This window comes from Oncorhynchus mykiss, chromosome 22 (assembly GCF_013265735.2).
Source record: "Oncorhynchus mykiss isolate Arlee chromosome 22, USDA_OmykA_1.1, whole genome shotgun sequence".
In the NCBI taxonomy this organism is placed as follows: Eukaryota; Metazoa; Chordata; class Actinopteri; order Salmoniformes; family Salmonidae; genus Oncorhynchus; species Oncorhynchus mykiss.
The window spans coordinates 10469014-10489461 of NC_048586.1; the positions used below are offsets into that span (position 1 = coordinate 10469014).

The window sequence follows — 20448 nt, forward strand, 5'->3', positions numbered from 1 at the left end:
GTACTCCAGTTCAGTTCAAATTGGCCAGTGTGGATAGTAGCGAGGTCAACACAATCCCAGAGGATGACCAGAGGAGACTGGGGAAGAGTGAAGAAACACCTGATCTCTAATATGTTCAGACGTTACAGGCTTGGAGGCGTATTTCTTGTACAGCTGCCATTTGCTAGATGTAGTCCTGATGTATTTGTATATTGTAAATATACAAACAGCTAAATGCATTTACTACTCCAAACAATCTTTGAGAAAAGTCTTTATATTGTTCTATTTTTATTTTGAAATTCACATAGATCGTTTGCATGTAAATTACATTTTGAAATTCCCAATGCATACAGTGGACACAATGCTTTGTCAGGTGGATCAGAACACAGAGTCTTGGATGCTATGTCAATCAGTATCTAGAAGCGTTGCCCTGACACTTTGTTTGGACCGGACATCCTATGTACTGCACACTTAATGAAAGTGTTTGTAGAATTGGGTCTTGTCAGGACCACAAAATACTATATTAAAAGCTACATGGTAATGCTTCAAGGGTTGCAGCATGGCTGGTGCATAGTTTAAGAGACAAAATTCAAACGTTCACATGCCCCTCAGGTCGAACAAATGTGCTTTTCAAAATCAAGGGAAGATGAGGGAATTTCAATCTTAACCAAATGTGGTTGCCAAGAAGAAATGTCTGTACAAACGTCTACTCTGGATTCAGAGTCTAATGCATAGACCCGAGGGGAGCCCATCTAGCACTTGTAAGCAATAATCCATCCGATTAACAAGACATAGATGTACAGATATGTTTGCAGAGTCAGAGTTCTGCATGATGCATTGGCTGAACCTTGCAGTAATGTTGCTAGCTGTTAGCCGGAACAGACTTTTCTAGTGAGACAGTAGGGAAGAGTGAGCATTCCTGACTCACATGCCACCATTGTGTATACAACTGTTATATCACAATATGTTAGCTAAATATGTCTATTTAGCCTCAAGTGCTATGGGAAGGGAAGTGTTATACTTGAGTGGTAGGGTTAAATGAGCAGAAACACCCTTAATGGCCTAAAAGAGTAGGACATTTTTATACTTCAAGTTGCATGGCTAATTATATTAAACTGTAATGGAATTGACCCAGGATAATAGGAAATATAACTGAGAGAAAATTGCTGTTTTGTATTCAAGAACTGCTGTTTGCATTCAAGAACATCCAGCAAACAATTCAATGTTTTTGTTCACAATACGACAGAGGTTAGTGACCACTACGCATGCTCAATAGACTCGGTGTGCACAGAAAGAAAATCACTTTCATAAAGAATTCCCAACAAAAATATATCCAAGGCCTACTTCCGACTCAAAGCCCAACAAACATGGTCATGGGAAACTTCACTTTATCCTGCGCTGTGCTATCCACTATTCTAGAGACCCTAAATCCAAGCCAGGGGAATGGATGCCTGCCTCCCAAGTCTGCGAGGAATTAAAACGCCATTACACCAGGGAAATGCTGGAACTGGGATTGTAAAAAAAAGTATGGCTAAGTGCAAATTGGAAACAGACAGGAAACTATCAGCTGCACTGTCACACACTAATGGTCCTCTGTGCCAAATCCCCCAGCTGTACTGGAAGGGCTGACTCCAACCTTTTACAAACTGAGACTAAAGCCAAGGATGGATCTGTCCAATGACAATATAAAACAGACATTACAGATGTTTTATTTATTTATTTTATTTCACCTTTATTTCACCAGGTAGGCCAGTTGAGAACAAGGTCTCATTTACAACTGCGACCTGGCCAAGATAAAGCAAAGCAGTGCGACAAAAACAACAACACAGAGTTGTGCAAACGTACAGTCAATAACACAATAGAAAATCTATGTACAGTGTGTGCAAATGTAGAAGAGTGGGGAGGTAAGGCAATAAATAGGCCAGAGAGGCTAAATAATTATAATTTAGAATTAACACTGGAGTGATAGATGTGCAGATGATGATGTGCAAGTAGAGATTCTGGGGTGCAAAAGAACAAGAAGGTAAGTAATAATATGGGGATGAGGTGTGCTATCTACAGATTGGCTGTGTACAGGTGATCGGTAAACTGCTCTGACAGCTGGGATGACCAGTGAAATATACCTGCTGGAGCATGTGCTACGGGTGGGTGTTGCTATGGTGACCAGTGAGCTGAGATAATGCAGGGCTTTACCTAGCAAAGACTTATAGATGACCAGGAGCCAGTGGGTTTGGCGATGAACATGAGGGCCAGCCAACGAGAGCATACATGTCACAGTGGTGGGTAGTATATGGGGCTTTGGTGACAAAACGGATGGCACTGTGATAGACTACATCCAGTTTGCTGAGTAGAGTGTTGGGGGCTATTTTGTAAATGACATCACCAAAGTCAAGGATCTGTAGGATAGTCCGTTTTATGAGGGTATGTTTGGCAGCATGAGTGAAGGAGGCTTTGTTTTGAAATAGGAAGTCGATTCTAGATTTCATTTGGGATTGGAGATGCTTAATGTGAGTCTGGAAGGAGAGATTACAGTCTAACCAGACACCTAGGTATTTGTAGTTGTCCACATATTCTAAGTCAGAACCGTCCAGAGTAGTGATGCTAGTCAGGCGGGAGGATGCAAGCAGCGGTCGGTTGAAGCATGCACTTAGTTTTACTAGCATTTAAAAGCAGTTGGAGGCCACGGAAGGAGTGTTGTATGGCGTTGAAGCTCGTTTGGAGGTTTGTTAGCACAGTGTCCAAAGAAGGGCCAGAAGTATGCAAAATGGTGTCGTCTGCATTGAGGTGTATCAGAGAATCACCAGCAGCAAGAGCAACATCATTGATATATACAGAGAAAAGAGTCGACCTGAGAATGCCAGAGGTCCGGACAACAGGCCCTCCGATTTGACACACTGAACTCTATCTGAGATTACAGAATGCATCCATGGTTAACTTGGATTAGATTCAGATATGCAGTGCTACTTCATGACACATCTCTGAGGGTAAAACTGCCCGCTAGGGTATAGACTGAGAGGTTTGCAGAAACATGTTATCTAATCAGCAAACCAGCTTAAGATACCAAGAGTGAAATGCTTAGCTTTATGTCAAAGACAATCTGCAAAAGCCATTTGGATGATTAAATCATTGTTGGACATTCTAAATAAATATTCAGTTGTTCAGTATGTTTTCAAGACAAATGACCATGACTCAAACAATTCATTTAATTTTTTTTTTTATTGTTGTTGGGTTTACAGGTACAATATCAATATCAAATCATATTTTCATTTTATATAACATGTACCCGTTAGCAGCCACTCAAAATAAAAACAAAAGTAAGAAATACATACAGAGAAACTATCATATTAATCAAACAGGATTTTGTAATAATAAATTGGGCATGTAAAGAAAAATAAACAAAAAGAGATAGGCCTACACCCCCAACTCCCCATCCCATTCCCCCCGCATCCTCCCAACCCGGACTCCAACAATTCTAACAATATATCCCTTCGTAAGACATTCAAAGGACTGTTTGAGATTGAGAAGAGGGATATAATCGGCACCAATTTAGAATGATGCTTTTTAAAGCGTTCATACATGTGCCATACCTGTGTCATAATCACCAATGACAAAGATGACATAACCCACTATGTTGAATACGACATAAACATGTGCTTTATAAATGGTGACATGTTGTGCTACAAGATGACATAGGCTCTAAAGTAAGGGTGGGCAACTCCAGTCCTGGAGGGCCTGATTGGTGTCACACGGTTTTCCTTATCCCTAACAAACACAGCTGATTAATCAAATGTTATTCTAAACTGAAGATCATGATTAGGTGATTATTGGAGAGGTGTGTTAGCTGGAACTGAGGCAAAACTGTGATGCCCACCCCTGCTCTAAAGAGAAGTCATGTTAGTCACAATACACCAGACACCAATTACCCCGATGAAAGTCCCCAACATCAGGAAATTGAAAGTGTGTTTCTTCTGGAACCAAGTTACATGTTCCTCAGTACACAAACACGCATACAACAATATAACTAGCCATACCGCAGGGTGCTGGGCCCAGTCAGGTCTTTGACGCAACAATATAACAAGCCATACCGTGAGGTGCTGGACCCAGTCAGGTCTTTGACATAACAAGCCATACCATGAGATGCTGGGTCCAGTCACATTCACTCACTCCACCGCTGAAAGGTCAGCCACAAAATGTTGACACCATTGTAACCGGTTGTAATCAAGCCCTGGTCTCCAGTATGAGAACAGAAGAGGTATACATGGTGCGGTAGTCTCAGGTTGGACTACTCCAAATGATCTCGGCTCTGACACACACACACACACACACACACACACACGCACACGCACACGCACACACACACGTTGCAGGTCCATCAATCCATCTAAGTACCTCTCACACCCTATAGTAATATGTGGATCATGAGAACATTCATAAATCAGCAAACAGTTTTTCACCAATTTATTCACACTTTATGTAGTGTCCTGTAATACTTTGTTTGAATTGGGACACCTTTGGTCATTCATAACACATACAGTACCAGTCAAAAGTTTGGACACAACTACTCATTCCAGGGTTTTTCTTAATTTTTTAAAACAATTTTCTACATTGTAGAATAACTATGAAATAAGACATATGGAATCATGCAGTAACCAAAAAAGTATTAAACAAATCAAGATATATTGTACATTTGAGATTCTTAAAAGTAGCCACCCTTTGCCTTGATGACAGCTTTGCACACTCTTGCACACAATTAGCCCCCCCCCCAAAACATACTGATTTTAAAGGGCCCAACCAATGTTTTTTTGGCTGTGCATGATTGCACTTTAGATTATGTCATCCTGCAGCACAGCATTTTGGGTCAAGCTGAGGTCAGGTCCAATATTGGCTGGGCACCCATGAGGGAAAGAGGTTGGGCCATCCTAGAAAGGGCTTAGAGTAATGGAATGTGTACAATTTATCCAAAGTGACTTATAGTCAGTCATGTGTTAACACACCATCCTGGTGTTTCAATGCTCTACCAAGATGCATAACAGGGTTATAAATGCTTTGTGAAGCCTCAATTTATTATGATTTCTAAAGCCTTTATTAAGCGGCACATATGCCACCCTTTATAAAGCACAGGTTTATGTCATATTTGACATAGTGGGATATGTCACACTTGACAATGGTGGTTATGTCACACAGTTACTCCACAATTATGAACCCTTTATAGAACATGACATACAGTCACAGATGCATTGTAACACATTGATGTAGCTCTTATGGAGTCTTTATGAAGCATTTATGAGCTGAATGTAATTTGAAGCGGGACCACGCTAGGTTCACCATTTTTTCACATTTGTCTATTTTCTTTATCAGAAATGATTGGCTATGGGTACCTTCAAGTGTTTGTAAAATATTACTGTTCTCAGATTTTTTATTAATAGATTTTAGTGTATCCATTGCTATGCATAATAAAAATGTTGAAATCCTGATTATTTGACTATGATATGTGGGTGTCTCACCTAGTTATTTTAAGATGAATGCACTGTAAATCGCTTTGGATTAGAGCATCTTCTAAATGACTAAAATGTTAAATGACTAAAATGTAAATGTTTTACATAAAGATCTCATTACTCTGTATAAAGTAAAAAAACATTTTTAAAATATTGATACATAATATAGTTATTTATTAATAATCTAGTTATTTGTTACATTTGACTGTGGAAAATCTATCAGTACTACTTATTTCTCTGAATGTGAGGTGGATATATAGCATTTTGCAAATAAAACACGATTATTTGTGTCTCTGAAATAAAACCATCAAGTGATAAACTGTAAATTTGCGAGTGTTACAGTAAATGTAACACTGGTCCAGTATCTAAACGTGTCCACACTTCTCAGTGTTAAATTAACACACTACTTAGTGTTAAATTAACACACTTCTCAGTGTTAAATTAACACACTGCTTAGTGTAAAGTCTTATTTGCATATTTCCCAGTGTGCCTTGACTTTTGAGTGAATTGTAGAGTTTCCCCCCATGACTGTATTTGTTAGTGAAAGAGACCTGGTTGTTGCATTCGTCAATTTTCAGTCCTGTGTCCTTCACCAAGTGTGATCTTAAACTAATATGTCATCTTTAAAATTAAATAACAATATAACAAGTACTTAATTAGGCCTTATTTTGGTGGCCTAGTTTTCAGGCATGAAACTCACATTATAATGGCTTGCAAAGTGATGTGTAAATCCTATTAGAATTCAGCCAGAGTGGGGATATCCAACATTTGAAATTTTATTCACCCACAACATGAATTCAGAATGACTGCAAGGTTGGAAGGACTAAGATATGAAACTGCCTAAAGCAGAGGTGGGGATCCTTTTTGCCATCAAGGGCCATTTTTATAAATTCATTTGGGGGCCATATTATGCTATTTTCTGCTTTATTCATGTTTTAATGTGACTTTAATTACTGACATTGGTTTTTCAGTTTATATATGACTTGTATGTTTCTTGTGTCCTTGAGTATTTAGAAAAGTGCTAGTCCTATTTAAATAAATGTTAGTATTGTAAATAATGTTGTTGTTGTTTTTATGATTAATTGTTCAAACTCTAATGCGATGGCTGAAACTGCTTATCTTTGAAAGGCGTTTGATGTCAGCTGGCAGTGAAGATGACGCTACTCGCAGCTGGTTTTCCAGGTTTTCCCAGGTTCCAGTCAGTCTTGAGCAGAATCAAGTTTTTACAAGAGTCAGTTTGGAAAAGAACTGCTCACAGCAGTAGGTCGTCCCAAACACAGATGCACATTTAATTGCATGTCTCATCAGAACAGAAAAAATGCTCATCGCTAAAGTACATTTTGTAGAACTCAAGGAGAGGGAGGTTGTTGTACCTGGCATTGAACTCGTCATTGCTTTGCAGCTCAATGACTTCATGTTGTAGGCCATCCGGCACATCCGCTGGTTCAACAATAAACGGGGTTGCAAATATGTTCAACTCCAGTTGTTTACTTTTAACATCCTTAAACCGCTCACAAAATGCCTTCGTGAGCTTACCACACTTACCGTCATATTCCAACGTAATTTCAGGCTCTTGTCCTTGCAGAGTAGGAAAATAACCCCTTTGTGGTTGGACTTGCCACAGCTTTAATTTCGCTTCAAATGATGCAATTGCATTCAATTAAATCACTTGGACTGAGACAACTTATTTATTTTTTCACTAATGCAGTTAATCCCTTTTTCGAGCCAAACATGGCTGGCGCTCCAGCTGAAGTAAACCGTAGCTCAAATTTGCTCATGGCCGAGACAAGTCTCTCAAACAAATTCTCATCTCTGGTCGTGCCATGCTTGGCTTCCAACGACAGCAATTCCTCCCTTGCGCCAAACTTAGCGGTAATCTCATGCACAAAAATGGCAAATTGGGCCGTATTTGTGATGTCAGTTGTATCATCACATGACAAAGAGGGAAACTCAACATTTCTTGCAGTCTTTCAATGTTTTCTCGATATCTTGTGCCATGCCACTTATCCGCTCCGTGACGGTTCTTCGAGACAAACTGACATTTTTTACCCCTTTTTTTCACCCCAATTTCGTGGTATCCAATTGTTGTAGTAGCTACTATCTTGTCTCATCGCTACAACTCCCGTATGGGCTCGGGAGAGACGAAGGTTGAAAGTCATGCATCCTCTGATACACAACACAACCAAGCCGCACTGCTTCTTAACACAGCGCGCATCCAACCCGGAAGCCAGCCGCACCAATGTGTTGGAGGAAACACTGTGCACCTGGCAACCTTGGTTAGTGTACACTGCGCCCGGCCCGCCACAGGAGTCGCTGGTACGCGATGAGACAAGGACATCCCTACTGGCCAAACCCTCCCTAACCCGGACGATGCTAGGCCAATTGTGCGTCGCCCCACGGACCTCCGACGCGGCCTGTTACGACAGAGCCTGGGCGCGAACCCAGAGTCTCTGGTGGCACAGCTGGCTTTGGAACAATTTAACTTTGTTTGGTGCTAGCAACTCTTTTGCAAATTCTCCTTCCAAATGAGGCTTCAGTTTTTTTGCAATAAGCTCGCTCACCACAAAACTTGCTTGCATAACACTTTCCCCATCCAAACAAGATTTCGTAAAGGCGGCTTGTTAGGCACCCAAACCCCGCTGAAGAGCAATGACTTTATCCACACATGATGTTGTCCTCGCAAGTCATTCAGTTAAGCATGTTTCGAGCTGTAATGACGCTCCAAATTTGCCTTTTTCATTACTGCAAGTGCATCCCCACAAACTAGGCATACAGGAATGCATATCACTTCGACCAAAAAAAAATACATTTGTCCATTTGTCTTGGAAAACTCAACATCTACTTTTATTTCATTTACTGTAGCCATTTTTCTGACGTACAGGTGCTCGATGATGACGAGCTGCCTGGTAGTGCCAAGGCTTTTGGGGGAGGTGGGTGGGTGGATGTTTTACATTTTATTTTTGAGGAAAAACGACATCTAGAGCTTTTTTTAAATAAAAAAACTATTTTTAATTTATGAATTGGCTCGGAGCCTGATCAAACAGTCTCGTACGTCCACCGCCCCTGGCCTAAAGCATCTAAACTGGAATAACCTAGTAACAAATGGGATTAGTTTAAAATGTTTAAATTTATATTTGAGTAGCATACAATTAATTAATCAGTCAATGTACATGCAAAAACACTGATATTGAAACAAACTATTTTAAAAATCAAACCTCAGTGCCTTGTTCAGGAGGCAAAATGACAGATTTTTACCTTGTCAGCTAGGGGATTCGATCTAGCAGCCTTTACAGTTACTGGCCCAATGTTCTAACCACTAGGCTACCTGCCACCCCGATGACTGTCAATGCTGGGGTTCTTTTACACAGATGAGTGTTAATTTAACACTTACAGAGATAATGTAACACCTGAATTACAAATAGACACTAGGTAACACTGGCCAAATTACTGTGTAGATTTTAACCTCTTGAAGCTAGGGGGCACTATTTTTATGTTTGGAAAAATAACATTCCCAAAGTAAAGGCCTATTTCTCAGGACCAGATGCTAGAATATGCATATAATTGACAGCTTAGGATAGGAAACACTCTAAAGTTTCCAAAACTGTCAAAATATTGTCTGTGAGTATAACAGAACTGATATTGCAGGCGAAACCCTGAGGAAAATCCAATCAGGAAGTGCCTCTTATTTTGAGACCCTTCTGTTCTTTTGCATGCCTACCCTACATTTAAAGGGATATCAACCAGATTCCTTTTTCTCTGGCTTCCCTAAGGTGTCAACAGACTTTAGACATAGTTTCAGGCTTTTATTTTGAAAAATGAGTGTGAAAGATCACATTGAGTAAGTGGATAGGTGGGGGCTCTCAGAGTGAGTTTTTGCGCTACAGAGTAAAGCCGCCATTGTTCCTCCCACTGTTATTGAAAAACCTACACACTCGGTTGATATATTAATATATGAATATATATTTTAAAAACTACCTGAGGAATGATTATAAAAAACGTTTGACATGTTTCTGTGGACATTATGAAGACTATTTGGAATTTCCGTCTGCATTGTCGTGACCACTCTTTTCTGTGGATTTCTGAACATAACGCGACAAACAAACGCCGGTATTTTGGGTATAAAAATAATCTTTATGGAACAAAAGGAACATTTGTTGTGTAATTGGGAGTCTCGTGAGCGAAAACATCCGAAGATCATCAAAGGTAAACGGTTAATTTGAATGCTTTTCTGATTTTTGTGACCAAGCTTCCCTGATGCTAAGTGTACATAATGCTATGCTAGGCTATCGATAAACTTACACAAACGCTTGGATTGCTTTCGCTGTAAAGCATCATTTCAAAATCTGAGATGACAGGTGGATTACAAAAGGCTAAACTGTGTTTTGCAATATTGCACTTGTGATTTCATGAATATGAATATTTTTTTGTGATATTATTTGACTGTTATGCTATTCAGCAGTTGCTGATCCCGTGACAGGGATGGGTAGCGTCAAGAAGATTTTTAACAAATACATGTCTGTCATAGAACAACCCCTGCTGTGATTAGATTGTGAAAAACACACCAATCTCTTTCATAACTTTAAACAGTAAAATATAATTTACCAACATTTCTGAAAGTGGATATACAGTATAACATTTTGGAATGAAACTCTTCCAGCACAAGTCACAGGAAGAAGTGTCTGTAAAAGTGTTTTTCGAGGACCACCCTGTCCCACCCTCTCCTGTCCTAATACACATAATGCCCCCGTGAATCATGTTGCTATGGACTACAGCTATTATTTACAATGGAAATAGCCACAAAATCCTATGTCTGGGGCCGCACGCTATAAGACAAATGGAGGAACACTTAAAACATGTATTACCTCCTAAGTGACCTACAGTTTATAGAGATCAAGAAGTGAGAACTCCGCTTATCATATAGCTCTGATTTTTGGACAGGACAAGATACCACAAATGACTCATTCAGTAGTGTGAAATGTGCATTGCAGGTAGAATTGTGTTTTAATATAACAAAACAGATATGATTATTTTATCACGTGGAGTAGCCAATCATGCCCTCCCCATCCACTACATTTTTAGCTACAACAGAATGTTTTCTCTTTCTGAACGCAGCCTATGGATAAGCTAAGCAGGTATCAGGTCAGTTATTGATCTATTTGGGTAATACAACTTTTATCGTTGTTTAGACACATCTGTGGAAGGGGAAGACAGTGGGTGGTCTTCTACAAGCCATACATCAGAGTAGTAGGGAGGGAAGAGGTTAGTCACAGGCCTTTGTAACAAGAACAACATTACTTCTTCTACATCTGAAGGCCGAGAGAGATCCCTTGGAAATATGAAGAACAGCTGTGAATTCTCGCCTGCCACAACAAGCGAACTAAGGAGCCAGAGAGTGAGCAGTCTTGGCTTATCAACTCTATTGTCCGTTGATGCAGTTGTGCGTTGTAAACATCCTACTGCCCGCACAGGATGTTTGTGCCACCATCCTTCCCAAGTTTCTTTGTATGGCATTTAGAGAAGCAATTTATTTCCCTTTTTAGAGAATGCTGAAACATTGCAGTCTTTTTCTCACAATATGACCTGCTGCGATTACACTTATCGTTCAACAGCACACCAGCTGCAGACCAATCGCAAGGACACAACCGTAAACATTGGACAATGCAATGTTTACATAATTCCCAACACTGTTTAAGAATTCAAATAGCAAAAGGCTACTGAAGACCCTAGATAAGAGCTGTGTGTGTGTGTGTGTGTGTGTATCTGTAAACAAAAAAAAACAGTCCACTGGCAAAATATTGAAGTTGCTTATCTTTCTTTGTGGAAGCATGCAGTATTCAGCACTGTGGGTGTATTTTATAATTCACATATTTCAAAAACGACTTCACCATTTACAAGTTTGGACATTGAGTTCAACAACTGTGTAGGGAGGATCCTTGGAGAGACAAGGAGGCCGTTGTCCCATTTCTTAAGGTCATTGTTGCAGTCAACATGCAGCTTTAAAACATTATACTAGTGGGAGATGTCACCTGGGAGCCAAGGGAGGACAGTCTGGCTTCTTTTGGGCCTGGAGTAACCCAGATTAAACCTTCTCCTGGGCCCGTATTCATAAAGCGCCTCAGAGTAGGAGTGTAGATCTAGGATCAGGCCATCCCTGTTCATTCATTATAATCTAAAAGGCATAACTGAACTGAGATCAGCACCGCTACGCTGAGACACTTTATGAATACAGGTCCAGGACAAAACAAAAACACTCATTACAGAAGCTCAATGGAGAATAGATGATCCTCTTTTCCTTCACTGTATTACAAAGACAAGGGACACCTTCTCTTTGACACAAGCATGGAACTTGATGAAAAAGTCCCCTCATTTTCCCTGATAGTGTGCAGGTGAATGACGTGTGGCACTCTTTCCTACACAAAACACAGCACGTGCCAGGGCAGTTATTCAAGGAAACAGGTGGCTGAGTGCATAGGCATTATCAGCTGTAACCATGAAACACTTTTCTACGGACCCGACATAAGGATTCCAGGTGACAAATTAATTTGAGTCCAGCTTCATTGAAAGCAGATAATATGCATCCAGCTGGGCTGGGTTTATTTGCATATGCACATGCTGGCTTTAAGACCTGCTAACAAACCCTGTGTAATATCAAGACACTGTTCAAAGCCCATTTTTTGCTAGACCCATCTCTATGTTGTAATGAAATATAGTGAACACTATGTCTAGGAGATATGGGACACTTGGATGGCAAAGGGGGAGCAAATCAATCACCTTTAGTTCCTAGAATGTCTCTTGAAGGGAAACGATCTTTTGTTCCTGAAATGTCTCCGGACATTTTCAGCATGGTCACATTCCAGGAACAGACCACAGGGGAGGGGGAGACATATGAAATGACTAAATGAGAGCCTGGTGAGTAATATACTGTGTGTATACATATACACTGCTCAAAAAAAATAATGGGAACACTTAAACAACACAATGTAACTCCAAGTCAATCACACTTCTGTGAAATCAAACTGTCCACTTAGGAAGCAACAATGATTGACAATAAATTTCACATGCTGTTGTGCAAATGGAATAGACAACAGGTGGAAATAATAGGCAATTAGCAAGACACCCACAATAAAGGAGTGGTTCTGCAGGTGGTGACCTCAATTCCTATGCTTCCTGGCTGATGTTTTGGTCAGTTTTTAATGCTGGCGTTGCTTTCACTCTAGTGGTAGCATGAGACGGAGTCCACAACCCACACAAGTGGCTCAGGTAGTGGAGCTCATCCAGGATGGCACATCAATGCGAGCTGTGGCAAGAAGGTTTGCTGTGTCTGTCAGCGTAGTGTCCAGAGCATGGAGGGCCTACCAGGAGACAGGCCAGTACATCAGGAGACGTGGAGGAGGCCGTAGGAGGGAAACAACCCAGCAGCAGGACGGCTACCTCCGCCTTTGTGCAAGGAGGAGCAGGAGGAGCACTACCAGAGCCTTGCAAAATGACCTCCAGCAGGCCACAAATGTGCATGTGTCTGCTCAAACGGTCAGAAACAGACTCCATGAGGGTGGTATGAGGGCCCGACGTCCACAGGTGGGGGTTGTGCTTACAGCCCAGGACGTTTGGCATTTGCCAGAGAACACCAAGATTGGCAAATTCGCCACTGGCGCCCTGTGCTCTTCACAGATGAAAGCAGGTTCACACTGAGCACATGTGACAGATGTGACAGAGTCTGGAGACGCAGTGGAGAACGTTCTGCTGCCTGCAACATCCTCCAGCATGACCGGTTTGGCGGTGGGTCAGTCATGGTGTGGGGTGGCATTTCTTTGGGAGGCCGCACAGCCCTCCATGTGCTCGCCAGAGGTTGCCTGACTGCCCTTAGGTACCGAGATGAGATCCTCAGACCCCTTGTGAGACCATATGCTGGTGCGGTTGGCCCTGGGTTCCTCCTAATGCAAGACAATGCTAGACCTCATGTGGCTGGAGTGTGTCAGCAAGAGGAAGGCATTGATGCTATGGACTGCCCCGCCCGTTCCCCAGACCTGAATCCAATTGAGCACATCTGGGACATCATGTCTCGCTCCATCCACCAACGCCACGTTGCACGACAGACTGTCCAGGAGTTGGCAGATGCTTTAGTCCAGGTCTGGGAGGAGATCCCTCAGGAGACCATCCGCCACCTCATCAGGAGCATGCCCAGGCATTGTAGGGAGGTCATACAGGCACTTGGAGACCACACACACTACTGAGCCTCATTTTGACTTGCTTTAAGGACATTACATCAAGGTTGGATCAGCCTGTAGTGTGGTTTTCCACTTTAATTTTGAGTGTGACTCCAAATCCAGACCTCCATGGGTTGATAAATTTGATTTCCATTGATAATCTTTGTGTGATTTTGCTGTCAGCACATTCAACTATGTAAAGATAAAAGTATTTAATAGAATATTTCATTCATTCAGATCTAGGATGTGTTGTTTTAGTGTTCCCTTTATTTTTTTTAGCAGTATATATATATATATATATATATATATATATATATATATATATATATATTACACACACACAGTATATTATATATATATATATATATATATATATATAGTAATTTCATATGTCAGTGGGGAACCTTCAGAGCATTCTAGACCTTCAGAGGATCTCGTCACGGTTTCTCTGAGCATTCAAACGACCACCAATAAAATGCAATTGTGTTCATTGTCCGTAGCTTATGCCTACCCAAACCGTAACCACACCGGCACAATGGGGAACTCTGTTCACAACGTTGACATCAGCAAACCGCTCACCCACACAATGCCATACGATGCTCTGGATCGACAGCGTGTTCCAATTTCCACCAATATACAGCAACTTCGCACAGCCATTGAAGAGGAGAGGGACAGCATTCCACAGGCCAAAATCAACAGCCTGATCAACTCTATGCGAAGGAGATGCATCGCGCTGCATGAGGCAAATGGTGGATATCCTTATAGAGTATATGAACTGTAACTCAATAAAATTTTAGATATTATATTTCTGTTCAGTGTATATTGAGACAAATCAGAAATAGCAAAATAGAACTCAATTGATTGAACATGAAATTATTGAAATAGGGCTATAGCCTACTGTTTATATTTTATTGCAGGCATCTCGGTTTTCATTTGAAGCAACATTTTATACTTCACTTGTTTTGTAACATTGGCAACTTTGTATTTGCAGTCAACTATTATACTGATAAACAGCCAATACAGTAGGTTGCGGCAATACACTAATAGGTTGTAGTCTGTCATAAAACCTTGAAGAAGAAGAAGACAGAGCAAGAGAAAACATTCATGTAAATGTAAAGGTCAAAGTAAGCATACGCTGATTAAAACACCTGGTTTTCTGAGAATTATTAAGACATGTAAACCCCTTAACTGGTGTTCCAGCAGGTGTATTTGATCTGTACATGTGCTCGCACCAGCCAAGTCAGCCTCCCTCCTTCGCTTTGAGTGAAACAACTGAATGTATGTGTCCTGGAAGTTGTTTTCACATAAAAAAAACTTTAAATGTCCAAACTCAGAATCAAATATGCTTCCCAAAAATGACATGTTCACTGTGGTAAAATTTTCATTTTGATTGTGCCATCAGGTAGCCTGTTTTCAGATGTGTCCATGTAAACAGAGTTATTAGGGAAATCGTTCTTCTTGCAAAGCATGTCATTGTTTTAATGCACAATAATCACATTTTTGCGTGCATGAAACCACACTCTTTGTTAGGTAGCTTGTGTTGTGATAGTGGGTCAATGGCGATGGTGGCTGCAGCAGCTGTTATCAACTTCAAGGTGGATGTTGTTGCTGAAAAGTATATGTATATATGTAATATGTAATAAAATATATTTGCGATGGAAAGTAAGAATTGGTTTGTTCATTTCATTTCGGACATGAAATGGTTTTGCTTTTGTATTGGTATGATTTCATGGGGCCTACTGGAGAAAATGGGCTGCTGTCAGCACCGTGTGTATAGGTGGCAGGGAAGTCAGGTGCAGGAGAGTCAAAATGGAGTCTTTTAATAAATGTCAACAGAACATGCTCCATAACACTAAAACGTACAGACATGAAAAAACATGGGTACGAGCACCCGTCGCGCACCAACACAACAAATAAACAACACTAACAATAAAACAATCTCTGACAAAGACATGAGGGGAAACAGAGGGTTAAATACACAACAGGTAATGAATGGGATTGAAAACAGGAGTGTGGGAAGACAAGACAAAACCAATGGAAAATTAAAAATGGATCAATGATGGCTAGAAGACCGGTGACGTTGAACGCCGAGCACCGCCCGAACAAGGAGAGGCAACGACTTCGGCAGAAGTCGTGACAGCTGCTTATTCTTTAACATTATTTGATGCTGTTTGTGACTGCTGTCGTATGTCGATCAGCCGTGTCTGTGTTTGACCAAAACGGGCTCCCCTTCAGCGCCATGGAGTGCACAGGTATTACGGTCGCTGTCCTTTCATCACCATGAGCCTGTCACCTTTGATGTGACACTGTTCTTGTTGCCGTTGGTGATAATATGATAAGGGTGTTGGCTACCATAAATTGTGTAAACAGTGCATTATTTTATGCTGTGTGTCATGTCGTATCCATGCCGGTTCTGTATCTGTGTGCTGCAGCCCGAAGCGCGGCCAGGTCTGTTTGATTCATTCATCATGTCATCAAAAAGTATTCCTCGTCCTTCACTAGAGCTAGAATGGTCTGACTAAAGAAGCTATAATGTCGGGCGCATTAATTAAGTGATGCTATGTTTTCTGTTATTTCCTAGATTTTTTCCGAGATCACCTGCAGGGATAGAGCACCTTATGTACTCGCCTATGTTTCTAACCGGTTATAACTAGGTATGACCATGTACAAAATCTAAATTACCTCACATATATGCTTAGTTGCAGTCAAAACAACTCATAAAAGTCTATCAATGGCATGAATACTTTGTAGAATTGTCATACAGAAACAAGCGACCCCCTAAATGTGCACATAGTGATGTATTGTATTCTCAGAAAAATAGTTATTCTACAGGAAATGTTTTATAAATACCATAATTCCTGTATTATCTCCAATATTCCATGTGCAACATTTAAGCATCCTGCCATATGCCCTACCAATCCCATTGTTTCACTAGCAGCAATGCTAAAGCTGGCTGTGGGGTAAGCAAATAAAGTTAAGCCATATTTTTGGTAATTGTCTCTCAGGATCATTGGATTAATTGCTTTTTGTCAATAAAATGAAGTATATTTAAAATGTTGGATGTAGCACCCCTGGCAGTTGTTTTTTCCACATAAATATGACAAAATGTATATTTACTTCAAAATTATAAAAATGATACTGACATCAAATAATGGTGAATCCGCTTTTGAGTATGTTGATTGTATTTTGATTGCACTTGGAATAAACCTCCACATTATTTAGGGGAACGATTTAGAATTACATTTGACAAAATATGCAAATGAACTGTAATTTTGCTCAAATAACAGTCTGTTTTGACAACAAAGAAAAGTCAGATAACATTATTTGCATGTCTAATGAGGTTTTGATATGAAATAAGTTGATATTTTGCTATGATTGTTGCTTTTTCCAATGACCCCAGTTGCTAATTCATGTACTGTGTAAAATATGTTGGTAGTATGAGGGTTCATTTCTTCAAGATGCCTGACTAATTAATTACATTCAGGGAACATTGTCTCTGAACATTATTTCATAACCAACCCAGAAGCAAAGGAGCAAACAAGAAAATGTTCTCAGAACACTCTAGGAACATTCTTGGAACATCATTCTGGTTGTGCAGCAACTCTGTGTTATCAGACCCTATCGGTAATCCCTCCCATATGACCATGGAAGTTCCTGGCCTCACATTTCAGGCGGCAGCCATGTAAGCAAGACATGAGAATGGACAGACCACATCATGTTGACTCGCAGTTCGCCTTGGGCACTACCAGATGTCAAGGAAAACAATAACAAACGCACACAGATGCTAGGGAGGAGCCATTTCACAAATGGACATGCGAGGAACCAAACATCTTAGGCATGAGTGTTATGTTCACCCACCATAATATAGGAAGGACATGCATCGCATAAACTGGCTAAATTGGCCCACAGAGACATGCAGTATAATTCTGGAGATGAGCGTGAAGCAGACACTTGTGTTGGGGGAAGAAAATATGCTTCATATTGGCACTGCAAGGGGGAGTAGAGGATCTTATGTCTTCACCCAAATGACAAACCCAGATGCAAAGCCTCTGTCTCTTCCCACACCACCTGCAGATGGTTTGCCAACCCTACCAAAGCTTGGCATGCTCAGTCAAGATTCTTCCCACCATTGTATTACTCACTAGAGGCTAACTAAGACAAGGCCAGTGAAGGCATTCCCAACATTTGCTGGCAATGAGGAAGTCTCAAGGAGGTATTCCTGCTGCTAAATAACAATTGGACACACAATGGTAAAGCATGCTGTTAGTAAGGCAGCATTTCAAAAACACATCATACTAATGGCCTTGGAAAATATGCAAATTCCGTGTCAAGAGAAACAAGTTAATTTTTTATTTTTTGTATAAACTTGCAAGGGATCTTCGAAGGTTAAAACTACAGAGATGTTGACGAGATTAAAGTGCAAACGTATACAGTACTATGTAATGTACCTTGCAGAAATATCAGGACTGTGCCTAAAGTAAAATGAGGCACAACACAGTCAGGGCCCGGTTTCACAATAGCGATGGAACTTAGGCTTACAAGTGTTTTATTGATGCATCTTTCCTACAACGGCTGTAGATGTAACATGCGTTTCCCAAAACACCAAGCTGACATATCATGAAATTCAACAAAAATATAAATGTAAAGTGTTGGTCCATGTTTCATGAGCTAAAATAAAAGATCCCAGAACATTTCCATGTTCACCAAAAGCTTATTTCTCTAAAATGTTGTGATCACATTTGTTTACATCCCTGTTAGTGAGCATTTCAAATTTGCCAAGATAATCCATCCACCTGACAGGTGTGGCATATCAAGAAGCTGATTAAACAGCATGATCATTACACAGGTGCACCTTGTGCTGGGGGGGTCAATAAAAGGCCACTCTAAAATGTGCAGTTTTGTCACAAAACACAATGCCGCAGATGTTTCAAGTTTTGAGGGAGTATGCAATTGGCATGCTGACTGCATGAATGTCCACCAGAGCTGTTGTCAGATAATTTAACCAGTTAGAGCTCTAGGGGCGCTATTTCATTTTTGGATAAAAAACGTTCCCGTTTTAAGCGCGATATTTTGTCACGAAAAGATGCTCGACTATGCATATTCTTGACAGTTTTGGAAAGAAAACACTCTGAAGTTTCAGAATCTGCAAAGATTTTGTCCAGAACTCATTCTACAGGCGAAACCAAGATGATGCATCACCCAGGAATTAGCAGAATTTCTGAAGCTCTGTTTTCCATTCTCTCCTTATATGGCTGTGATTGCGCAACGAATGAGCCTACACTTTCTGTCGTTCGCCCAAGGTCTTAGCAGCATTGTGACGTATTTGTAGGCATATCATTGGAAGATTGGCCATAAGAGACTACATTTTCCAGAGGTCCGCCCGGTGTCCTTTGTCTAAATTTGTGCGTAATCTTCAGGTGCGGGCATTTTCTCCTGGGATTCAGGAGAGAAAGCATGTGTCCAAGAACGATGTATCAATGAAGAGATATGTGAAAAACACCTTGAGGATTGATTCTAAACAACGTTTGCCATGTTTTCAGTCGATATTATGGAGTTAATTTGGAAAAAAGTTTGCGTTTTGAGGACTGAATTTATGGATTTTTTTTGGTAGCCAAATGTGATGTATAAAACGGAGCTATTTCTAATACACAAGGAATCTTTTTGGAAAAACTGAGCATCTGCTATCTAACTGAGAGTATCCTCATTGAAAACATCAGAAGTTCTTCAAAGGTAAATTATTTTATTTGAAGGCTTTTATGTTTTTGTTAATGTTGCGTGCTGGATGCTAACGCTAATGCTAACGCTAAATGCTAACGCGAAATGCTAACTCTAGCTAGCTACTTTTACACAAATTATTGTTTTCCTATGGTTGAGAAGCATATTTTGAAAATCTGAGATGACAGTGTTGTTTACAAAAGGCTAAGCTTGAGAGATGGCATATTTATTTCATTTCATTTGCGATTTTCATAAATAGTTAACGTTGTGTTATGCTAATGAGCTTGCTGATAGATTTACACAATCCTGGATACAGGGGTTTTTTCATAGCTAAACGTGACGCAGAAAACGGAGCGATTTGTCCTAAACAAATAATCTTTCAGGAAAAACTGAACATTTGCTATCTGAGAGTCTCCTCATTGAAAACATCTGAAGTTCTTCAAAGGTAAATGATTTTTTTGAATGCTTTTCTGTTTTTTTGTGTAAATGTTGCCAGCTGAATGCTAATGCTAAATGCTACGTTAGCCATCAATACTGTTACACAAATGCTTGTTTTGCAATGGTTGAGAAGCATATTTTGAAAATCTGAGATGACAGTGTTGTTAACAAAAGGCTAAGCTTGAGAGCTAGCATATTTATTTCATTTCATTTGCGATTTTCATGAATAGTTAACGTTGCGTTATGGTAATGAGCTTGAGTCTGTATTCACGAACCCGGATCCGGGATGGGGAGATCAGAAAGGTTAATGTTAATTTCTCTACCATAAGCCACCTCCACATCCTGCTTCTTCACCTGCAGGATCTTCTAAAAACTGGCACCTGGACAGCTGATGAAACTGTGGGTTTGCACAAGCGAAGAACTTCTGCACAAACTGTCAGAAACCATCTCAGGAAAGCTCAACTGTGTGCTTGCCATCCTCACCAGGGTCTTGACGTGAATGCAGTTTGGTGCCGTAACCGAATTCAGTAGGCGAATGCTCACCTTCGATAGCCACTGGCACGCTGAAGAAGTGTGCTCTTCACGCATGAATCCCGTTTTCAACAGTACCGGGCCGA

At 40.5% G+C, this 20448-nt stretch overlaps 1 protein-coding gene across 5 annotated transcripts in view; it reads right to left on the reverse strand.

The window, feature by feature from the left end:
- Window positions 1-20448, reverse strand: part of calcrla (calcitonin receptor-like a) — a 58503-nt gene that overhangs the window by 29339 nt on the left and 8716 nt on the right. The window lies entirely within an intron of this gene.